The sequence below is a fragment of the Bombina bombina genome, chromosome 5 (genome assembly GCF_027579735.1).
Source record: "Bombina bombina isolate aBomBom1 chromosome 5, aBomBom1.pri, whole genome shotgun sequence".
Taxonomy (NCBI): Eukaryota; Metazoa; Chordata; class Amphibia; order Anura; family Bombinatoridae; genus Bombina; species Bombina bombina.
This window is the reverse complement of record NC_069503.1, coordinates 476,653,149-476,665,340: the sequence shown is the minus strand read 5'-3', so window position 1 is coordinate 476,665,340 and position 12,192 is coordinate 476,653,149. Positions and strand designations below refer to the sequence as shown.

The 12,192-nt window shown below is 34.7% G+C and overlaps 1 protein-coding gene across 1 annotated transcript in view; it reads left to right on the top strand.

Annotated features, from left to right (window-relative positions):
* The first annotated feature begins 9,939 nt into the window (after positions 1 to 9,939).
* Positions 9,940 to 12,192, top strand: part of LOC128660487 (mucin-12) — a 770,239-nt gene continuing 767,986 nt past the window's right edge. The window contains exon 1 of the mRNA XM_053714362.1: positions 9,940 to 9,949. The gene's annotated coding sequence lies outside the window, so the exon portion shown is untranslated. The remainder of the gene's footprint in view (positions 9,950 to 12,192) is intronic.

The following is a 12,192-nucleotide window of genomic DNA, read 5'->3' as shown; positions in this document are numbered from 1 at the left end:
CTTAAAACTTGGAATGCTGATATGGCTTCTAAATCAACTCTACTTTCCATTTCTTTCCAGGGTAACAAATTATTTGGTTCTCAGTTGGATTCTATTATCTCAACTGTTACTGGTGGGAAAGGAACTTTTTTACCACAGGATAAAAAATCTAAGGGTAAAAACAGGGCTAATAATCGTTTTCGTTCCTTTCGTTTCAACAAAGAACAAAAGCCTGATCCTTCATCCTCAGGAGCAGTTTCAGTTTGGAAACCATCTCCAGTCTGGAATAAATCCAAGCCTTCTAGAAAAGCAAAGCCAGCTTCTAAGTCCACATGAAGGTGCGGCCCTCATTCCAGCTCAGCTGGTAGGGGGCAGGTTACGTTTTTTCAAAGAAATTTGGATCAATTCTGTTCACAATCTTTGGATTCAGAACATTGTTTCAGAAGGGTACAGAATTGGTTTCAAGATAAGACCTCCTGCAAAGAGATTTTTTCTTTCCCGTGTCCCAGTAAATCCAGTGAAAGCTCAAGCATTTCTGAATTGTGTTTCAGATCTAGAGTTGGCTGGAGTAATTATGCCAGTTCCAGTTTCGGAACAGGGGATGGGGTTTTATTCAAATCTCTTCATTGTACCAAAGAAGGAGAATTCCTTCAGACCAGTTCTGGATCTAAAAATATTGAATCGTTATGTAAGGATACCAACGTTCAAAATGGTAACTGTAAGGACTATCTTGCCTTTTGTTCAGCAAGGGCATTATATGTCCACAATAGATTTACAGGATGCATATCTGCATATTCCGATTCATCCAGATCATTATCAGTTCCTGAGATTCTCTTTTCTGGACAAGCATTACCAGTTTGTGGCTCTGCCGTTTGGCCTAGCTACAGCTCCAAGAATTTTTACAAAGGTTCTCGGTGCCCTTCTGTCTGTAATCAGAGAACAGGGTATTGTGGTATTTCTTTATTTGGACGATATCTTGGTACTTGCTCAGTCTTTACATTTAGCAGAATCTCATACGAATCGACTTGTGTTGTTTCTTCAAGATCATGGTTGGAGGATCAATTCACTAAAAAGTTCATTGATTCCTCAGACAAGGGTAAACTTTCTGGGTTTCCAGATAGATTCAGTGTCCATGACTCTGTCTTTGACAGACAAGAGACGTCTAAAATTGATTTCAGCTTGTCGAAACCTTCAGTCACAATCATTCCCTTCGGTAGCCTTATGCATGGAAATTCTAGGTCTTATGACTGCTGCATCGGACGCGATCCCCTTTGCTCGTTTTCACATGCGACCTCTTCAGCTCTGTATGCTGAATCAATGGTGCAGGGATTACACAAAGATATCTCAATTAATATCTTTAAAACCGATTGTACGACACTCTCTAGCGTGGTGGACAGATCACCATCGTTTAATTCAGGGGGCTTCTTTTGTGCTTCCGACCTGGACTGTAATTTCAACAGATGCAAGTCTCACAGGTTGGGGAGCTGTGTGGGGATCTCTGACGGCACAAGGAGTTTGGGAATCTCAGGAGGTGAGATTACCGATCAATATTTTGGAACTCCGTGCAATTTTCAGAGCTCTTCAGTCTTGGCCTCTTCTGAAGAGAGAATCGTTCATTTGTTTTCAGACAGACAATGTCACAACTGTGGCATACATCAATCATCAAGGAGGGACTCACAGTCCTCTGGCTATGAAAGAAGTATCTCAAATTCTGGTTTGGGCGGAATCCAGCTCCTGTCTAATCTCTGCGGTTCATATCCCAGGTATAGACAATTGGGAAGCGGATTATCTCAGTCGCCAAACGTTGCATCCGGGCGAATGGTCTCTTCTCCCAGAGGTATTTCTTCAGATTGTTCAAATGTGGGAGCTTCCAGAAATAGATCTGATGGCGTCTCATCTAAACAAGAAACTTCCCAGGTATCTGTCCAGATCCCGGGATCCTCAGGCGGAGGCAGTGGATGCATTATCACTTCCTTGGAAGTATCATCCTGCCTATATCTTTCCGCCTCTAGTTCTTCTTCCAAGAGTAATCTCCAAGATTCTGAAGGAATGCTCGTTTGTTCTGCTGATAGCTCCGGCATGGCCTCACAGGTTTTGGTATGCGGATCTTGTCCGGATTGCCTCTTGCCATCCGTGGACTCTTCCGCTAAGACCAGACCTTCTGTCGCAAGGTCCTTTTTTCCATCAGGATCTCAAATCCTTAAATTTAAAGGTATGGAGATTGAACGCTTGATTCTTGATCAAAGAGGTTTCTCTGACGCTGTGATTAATACTATGTTACAGGCTCGTAAATCTGTATCCAGAGAGATATATTATAGAGTCTGGAAGACTTATATTTCTTGGTGTCTTTCTCATCATTTTTCTTGGCATTCTTTTAGAATTCCGAGAATTTTACAGTTTCTTCAGGATGGTTTAGATAAAGGTTTATCCGCAAGTTCTTTGAAAGGACAAATCTCTGCTCTTTCTGTTCTTTTTCACAGAAAGATTGCTAATCTTCCTGATATTCATTGTTTTGTACAAGCTTTGGTTCGTATAAAACCTGTCATTAAGTCAATTTCTCCTCCTTGGAGTTTGAATTTGGTTCTGAGGGCTCTTCAAGCTCCTCCGTTTGAACCTATGCATTCATTGGACATTAAATTACTTTCTTGGAAAGTTTTGTTCCTTTTGGCGATCTCTTCTGCCAGAAGAGTTTCTGAATTATCTGCTCTTTCTTGTGAGTCTCCTTTTCTGATTTTTCATCAGGATAAGGCGGTGTTGCGAACTTCTTTTGAATTTTTACCTAAAGTTGTGAATTCCAACAACATTAGTAGAGAAATTGTGGTTCCTTCATTATGTCCTAATCCTAAGAATTCTAAGGAGAAATCGTTGCATTCTTTGGATGTTGTTAGAGCTTTGAAATATTATGTTGAAGCTACTAAGTCTTTCCGAAAGACTTCTAGTCTATTTGTTATCTTTTCCGGTTCTAGAAAAGGCCAGAAAGCTTCTGCCATTTCTTTGGCATCTTGGTTGAAATCTTTAATTCATCATGCCTATGTCGAGTCGGGTGAAACTCCGCCTCAAAGGATTACAGCTCATACTACTAGGTCAGTTTCTACTTCCTGGGCGTTTAGGAATGAAGCTTCGGTTGATCAGATTTGCAAAGCAGCAACTTGGTCCTCTTTGCATACTTTTACTAAATTCTACCATTTTGATGTATTTTCTTCTTCTGAAGCAGTTTTTGGTAGAAAAGTACTTCAGGCAGCGGTTTCAGTTTGAATCTTCTGTTTATGTTTTTCATTAAACTTTATTTTGGGTGTGGATTATTTTCAGCAGGAATTGGCTGTCTTTATTTTATCCCTCCCTCTCTAGTGACTCTTGCGTGGAAAGATCCACATCTTGGGTAGTCATTATCCCATATGTCACTAGCTCATGGACTCTTGCTAATTACATGAAAGAAAACATAATTTATGTAAGAACTTACCTGATAAATTCATTTCTTTCATATTAGCAAGAGTCCATGAGGCCCGCCCTTTTTTGTGGTGGTTATGATTTTTTTGTATAAAGCACAATTATTCCAATTCCTTATTTTATATGCTTTCGCACTTTTTTCTTATCACCCCACTTCTTGGCTATTCGTTAAACTGAATTGTGGGTGTGGTGAGGGGTGTATTTATAGGCATTTTAAGGTTTGGGAAACTTTGCCCCTCCTGGTAGGAATGTATATCCCATACGTCACTAGCTCATGGACTCTTGCTAATATGAAAGAAATGAATTTATCAGGTAAGTTCTTACATAAATTATGTTATCTGTTAGATTGTTCAAATAATCACACTATTAGATCATTTTTTGGCTTAACAGTATTTTTTTTTTTTTTTTAATATATAGGCTCTGAAACCAAGCAAGCTGTTTCAGGTAAGCTTGGTTATGGTTAGACATTAATATTCCTGTATACTTGTTTAATCCTTCAAATGTTTATATTTCCATGGAAAAGATTTACTAAATGATATTTGAATTTATGGTGAAGCTAACTGGAAATGCCAACTATGTACAACTGAGTCCTGGGACTCTACTGCTCACTGGTTGATATGGAGAAGAGCAGAAAAAAAAAGGATCTGAATATATTTTGAAACATTCTCTTTTAGATGGGACAAAGATTTTATTTTTCGTGCAGTGTTCCTTAAATGATGAGTTTGAACTGTAATTGCACATTAAGTATTGTAAGAGCTGCTATAAGTTTCAATATAAGACAGTTGTACCTAGCAAATAAGGTCCACTTGCCCATCACACTATTACTGTACTATTTTTCTTAAAGTAGAATAAAAACTTATTTTAATACACATTACTAACAGAATAGCATTAATTCTTCATATACTGACAGCATTACTTCATATACTGATTAGCATTACTTCATATACTGACTAGCATTACTTCATATACTGACTAGCATTACTTCATATACTGATTAGTACTACTTCATATATTGACTAGCATTACTTCATATACTGACAGCATTACTTCATATACTAACTAGCATTACTTCATTTGCTGATTAGCATTACTTCATTTGCTGATTAGCATTACTTCATATGCTGATTAGCATTACTTCATATACTGACTAGCATTACTTCATATACTGACTAGCATTACTTCATATACTGTACTGACTAGCATTACTTTATATACTGATTAGTACTACTTCATATACTGACTAGCATTACTTCATATACTGACAGCATTACTTCATATACTGACAGCATTACTTCATATACTGACTAGCATTACTTCATATACTGACTAGCATTACTTCATATACTGATTAGTACTACTTCATATACTGACTAGCATTACTTCATATACTGACAGCATTACTTCATATACTGATTAGCATTACTTTATATACTTACTGATTAGCACTACTTCATATACTGACTAGCATTACTTTATATGCTGACTAGCATTACTTTATATACTGTACTGACTAGCATTACTTCATATACTGTACTGACTAGCATTACTTCATATACTGACTAGCATTACTTCATATACTGTACTGACTAGCATTACTTTATATACTGATTAGTACTACTTAATATACTGACTAGCATTACTTCATATACTGATTAGCACTACGTCATATACTGACTAGCATTTCTTATACTGACTAGCATTACTTCATATACTGACTAGCATTACTTCATGTACTGACTAGCATTACTTCATGTACTGACTAGCATTACTTCATGTACTGACAGCATTACTTCATATACTGACTAGCATTACTTCATATACTGACTAGCATTACTTCATATACTGATTAGCATTACTTCATATACTGACTAGCATTACTTTATATACTGATTAGTACTACTTCATATTCGGACTAGCATTACTTCATATACTGAATTGTGGGTGTGGTGAGGGGTGTATTTATAGGCATTTTAAGGTTTGGGAAACTTTGCCCCTCCTGGTAGGAATGTATATCCCATACGTCACTAGCTCATGGACTCTTGCTAATATGAAAGAAATGAATTTATCAGGTAAGTTCTTACATAAATTATGTTATCTGTTAGATTGTTCAAATAATCACACTATTAGATCATTTTTTGGCTTAACAGTATTTTTTTTTTTTTTTTTTTTTTTAATATATAGGCTCTGAAACCAAGCAAGCTGTTTCAGGTAAGCTTGGTTATGGTTAGACATTAATATTCCTGTATACTTGTTTAATCCTTCAAATGTTTATATTTCCATGGAAAAGATTTACTAAATGATATTTGAATTTATGGTGAAGCTAACTGGAAATGCCAACTATGTACAACTGAGTCCTGGGACTCTACTGCTCACTGGTTGATATGGAGAAGAGCAGAAAAAAAAAGGATCTGAATATATTTTGAAACATCCTCTTTTAGATGGGACAAAGATTTTATTTTTCGTGCAGTGTTCCTTAAATGATGAGTTTGAACTGTAATTGCACATTAAGTATTGTAAGAGCTGCTATAAGTTTCAATATAAGACAGTTGTACCTAGCAAATAAGGTCCACTTGCCCATCACACTATTACTGTACTATTTTTCTTAAAGTAGAATAAAAACTTATTTTAATACACATTACTAACAGAATAGCATTAATTCTTCATATACTGACAGCATTACTTCATATACTGATTAGCATTACTTCATATACTGACTAGCATTACTTCATATACTGACTAGCATTACTTCATATACTGATTAGTACTACTTCATATATTGACTAGCATTACTTCATATACTGACAGCATTACTTCATATACTAACTAGCATTACTTCATTTGCTGATTAGCATTACTTCATATGCTGATTAGCATTACTTCATATACTGACTAGCATTACTTCATATACTGACTAGCATTACTTAATATACTGTACTGACTAGCATTACTTTATATACTGATTAGTACTACTTCATATACTGACTAGCATTACTTCATATACTGACAGCATTACTTCATATACTGATTAGCATTACTTCATATACTGACTAGCATTACTTCATATACTGACTAGCATTACTTCATATACTGATTAGTACTACTTCATATACTGACTAGCATTACTTCATATACTGACAGCATTACTTCATATACTGATTAGCATTACTTTATATACTTACTGATTAGCACTACTTCATATACTGACTAGCATTACTTTATATGCTGACTAGCATTACTTTATATACTGTACTGACTAGCATTACTTCATATACTGTACTGACTAGCATTACTTCATATACTGACTAGCATTACTTCATATACTGACTAGCATTACTTCATATACTGTACTGACTAGCATTACTTTATATACTGATTAGTACTACTTAATATACTGACTAGCATTACTTCATATACTGATTAGCACTACGTCATATACTGACTAGCATTACTTATACTGACTAGCATTACTTATACTGACTAGCATTACTTCATATACTGACTAGCATTACTTCATGTACTGACTAGCATTACTTCATGTACTGACAGCATTACTTCATATACTGACTAGCATTACTTCATATACTGACTAGCATTACTTCATATACTGATTAGCATTACTTCATATACTGACTAGCATTACTTTATATACTGATTAGTACTACTTCATATTCGGACTAGCATTACTTCATATACTGACTAGCATTACTTCATATACTGACTAGCATTACTTCATATGCTGATTAGCATTACTTCATATACTGACTAGCATTACTTCATATACTGTACTGACTAGCATTACTTTATATACTGATTAGTACTACTTCATATACTGACTAGCATTACTTCATATACTGATTAGCATTACTTCATATACTGATTAGCATTACTTCATATACTGACTAGCATTACTTCATATACTGTACTGACTAGCATTACTTTATATACTGATTAGTACTACTTCATATACTGACTAGCATTACTTCAAATACTGACAACATTACTTCATATACTGATTAGCATTACTTAATATACTGACTAGCATTACTTCATATACTGATTAGCATTACTTCATATACTGACTAGCATTACTTCATATACTGACAGCATTACTTCATATACTGATTAGCACTACGTCATATACTGACTAGCATTACTTCATGTACTGACTACCATTGCTTCATATACTGACAACATTACTTTATATATTGTACTGACTAGCATTACTTCATATACTGACAGCATTACTTTATATACTGATTAGCACTACTAAATATACTGACAGCATTGCTTCATATACTGATTAGCATTACTTCATATACTGACTAGCATTACTTCATATACTGACAGCATTACTTTATATACTGATTAGCACTACTAAATATACTGACAACATTACTTCATATACTGATTAGCATTACTTCATATACTGATTAGCATTACTTCATATACTGACAGCATTACTTTATATACTGTCTAGCATTACTTTATATACTGTCTAGCATTACTTTATATACTGACTTGCATTACTTTATATATTGACTTGCATTACTTTATATATTGACTTGCATTACTTCATATACTGACAGCATTACTTCATATACTGACAGCATTACTTCATATACTGATTAGCATTACTTCATATACTGATTAGCATTACTTCATATACTGACTAGCATTACTTCATATACTGACTAGCATTACTTCATATACTGACTAGCATTACTTCATATACTGTACTGACTAGCATTACTTTATATACTGATTAGTACTACTTCATATACTGACTAGCATTACTTCATATACTGACAGCATTACTTCATATACTGATTAGCATTACTTAATATACTGACTAGCATTACTTCATATACTGATTAGTACTACTTCATATACTGACTAGCATTACTTCATATACTGACAGCATTACTTCATATACTGACTAGCACTACGTCATATACTGACTAGCACTACGTCATATACGGACTAGCACTACGTCATATACTGACTAGCATTACTTCATATACTGACTAGCATTACTTCATATACTGACTAGCATTACTTCATGTACTGACTACCATTGCTTCATGTACTGACAACATTACTTTATATATTGTACTGATTAGCATTACTTCATGTACTGACTAGCATTACTTCATATACTGACAGCATTACTTTATATACTGATTAGCACTACTAAATATACTGACAGCATTGCTTCATATACTGATTAGCATTACTTCATATACTGATTAGCATTACTTCATATACTGATTAGCATTACTTCATATACTGACAGCATTACTTTATATACTGATTAGCATTACTTCATATATTGATTAGCATTACTTCATATACTGACTAGCATTACTTCATATACTGACAGCATTACTTTATATACTGATTAGCACTACTAAATATACTGACAACATTACTTCATATACTGATTAGCATTACTTCATATACTGATTAGCATTACTTCATATACTGACAGCATTACTTTATATACTGTCTAGCATTACTTTATATACTGACTTGCATTACTTTATATATTGACTTGCATTACTTCATATACTGACAGCATTACTTCATATACTGACAGCATTACTTCATATACTGATTAGCATTACTTCATATACTGACTAGCATTACTTCATGTACTGACTAGCATTACTTCATATACTGACAGCATTACTTCATATACTGACTAGCATTACTTCATATACTGACAGCATTACTTCATATACTGACAGCATTACTTCATATACTGACAGCATTACTTCATATACTGACAGCATTACTTCATATACTGATTAGCATTACTTCATATACTGACTAGCATTACTTCATATACTGATTAGCATTACTTCATATACTGTACTGACTAGCATTACTTTATATACTGATTAGTACTACTTCATATACGGACTAGCATTACTTCATATACTGACTAGCACTACTTCATATACTGACTAGCATTACTTCATATACTGACTAGCATTACTTCATATACTGATTAGTATTACTTCATATACTGTTTAGCACTACTTCATATACTGTACTCACTAGCATTACTTCATATACTGATTAGTATTACTTTATATACTGATTAGCATTACTTTATATACTGATTAGCACTACTTTATATACTGATTAGCACTACTTTATATACTAATTAGCACTACTTTATATACCGATTAGTATTACTTCATATACTGACAGCATTACTTCTTATACTGATTAGCATTACTTCATATACTGACAGCATTACTTTATATACAGCATTACTTTATATACAGCATTACTTTATATACAGACTAGCATTACTTTATATACAGCATTACTTTATATACTTTTAATAGCGCAAAAGGTGGGCTTAGTTTGGCTATTGAAAAAATAATGGCAGTAAAAAATGCCAGCTAATAAAGTTCGGATTATTTTTATTTATTTATTTTTAGGCTTAACAGTAGTATTTTTTTTTTTTTTTTTTTTTACTATATAGGCTCTGAACCCAAGCAAGCTGTTTCAGGTAAGCTTGGTTATTATTATTATTATTATTATCGGTTATTTGTAGAGCGCCAACAGATTCCGCAGCACTATGGTTATTATTAATAACCATATATTAAGAATATTAATGGTTAGACATTAATATTCCTATATACTTTTTTAATCCTTCAAATGTTTGTTTTTCTTTCATGTAATTGGCAAGAGTCCATGAGCTAGTGACGTATGGGATATACAATCCTACCAGGAGGGGCAAAGTTTCCCAAACCTCAAAATGCCTATAAATACACCCCTCACCACAATTCTGTTTTACAAACTTTGCCTCCTATGGAGATGGTGAAGTAAGTTTGTGCTAAGATTTCTACGTTGATATGCGCTTCTCAGCATTTTGAAGCCTGATTCCTCTCAGAGTACAGCGTATGTCAGAGGGATGTGGAGAGTATTACCTATTGAATGCAGTGATTTTCCTAACGGGGGTCTATTTCATAGGTTCTCTGTTATCGCTCGTAGAGATTCATCTCCTACCTCCCTTTTCAGATCGACGATATACTCTCATTTTACCATTACCTCTACTAATAACTGTTTCAGTACTGGTTTGGCTATCTGCTATATGTGGATGGGTGTCTTTTTGGTAAGTATGTTTTTATTTCTTAAGACACCTCAGCTATGGTTTGGCTCTTTATGCATTTATATAAAGTTCTAAATATATGTATTGTACTTCTATTTGCCATCAGTCAGGTTCATGTATTTCCTTTTGCAGATTGTCAGTTTCATATTTGGGAAAGTTAATATTGAGAAATATTTTTCTTACATTTATTTACTTTGTTTAATTTAAAATTTTTTAATAAGTCTCAACGATAATTCACTATATCACCTTTAGCTTTTAGCGCTCCTATCTACTTTTATCATTTTCATGTTCATTTTTGCTACCTAGTTAGGGACTCAAAGGTATTTTTAGGAGTTTGGTGTACCTTCCTGCGCTCTCTAGTACAACTCTCATATGAAATATTTTTCTTACCTGTGGTTTAGTCTTTTCTTTCATGTAATTAGCAAGAGTCCATGAGCTAGTGACGTATGGGATATACATTCCTACCAGGAGGGGCAAAGTTTCCCAAACCTCAAAATGCCTACAAATACACCCCTCACCACACCCACAAATCAGTTTTACAAACTTTGCCTCCTATGGAGGTGGTGAAGTAAGTTTGTGCTAGATTCTACGTTGATATGCGCTCCGCAGCAGGTTGGAGCCCGGTTTTCCTCTCAGCGTGCAGTGAATGTCAGAGGGATGTGAGGAGAGTATTGCCTATTTGAATTCTATGATCTCCTTCTACGGGGTCTATTTCATAGGTTCTCTGTTATCGGTCGTAGAGATTCATCTCTTACCTCCCTTTTCAGATCGACGATATACTCTTATATATACCATTACCTCTGCTGAATTTCGTTTCAGTACTGGTTTGGCTTTCTACAACATGTAGATGAGTGTCCTGGGGTAAGTAAGCCTTATTTTCTGTGACACTCTAAGCTATGGTTGGGCACTTTTTTATAAAGTTCTAAATATATGTATTCAAACATTTATTTGCCTTGACTCAGGATGTTCAACATTCCTTATTTTCAGACAGTAAGTTTAATATTTGGGATAATGCATATGAATAAAACAATTTTTTTCTTACCTTAAAATTTGACTTTCCCTGTGGGCTGTTAGGCTCGCGGGGGCTGAAAATGCTTCATTTTATTGCGTCATTCTTGGCGCAGACTTTTTCGGCGCAATTTTTTTTTTCTGTTTCCGGCTTCATACGTGTCGCCGGAAGTTGCGTCATTTTTGACGTTCTTTTGCGCCAAAAATATCGGCGTTCCGGATGTGGCGTCATTTTTGGCGCCAAAAGCATTTAGGCGCCAAATAATGTGGGCGTCTTATTTGGCGCTAAAAAAATATGGGCGTCACTTTTGTCTCCACATTTTTTTAAGTCTCATTTTTTATTGCTTCTGGTTGCTAGAAGCTTGTTCACTGGCATTTTTCCCATTCCTGAAACTGTCATTTAAGGAATTTGGTCAATTTTGCTTTATATGTTGTTTTTTCTATTACATATTGCAAGATGTCCCATGTTGACACTGAGTCAGAAGATACTTCTGGAAAATCGCTGCCTGGTGCTGGAGCTACCAAAGCTAAGTGTATCTGCTGTAAACTTTTGGTAGCTGTTCCTCCAGCTGTTGTTTGTATTGAATTTCATGACAAACTTGTTAATGCAGATAATATTTCCTTTAGTAAAG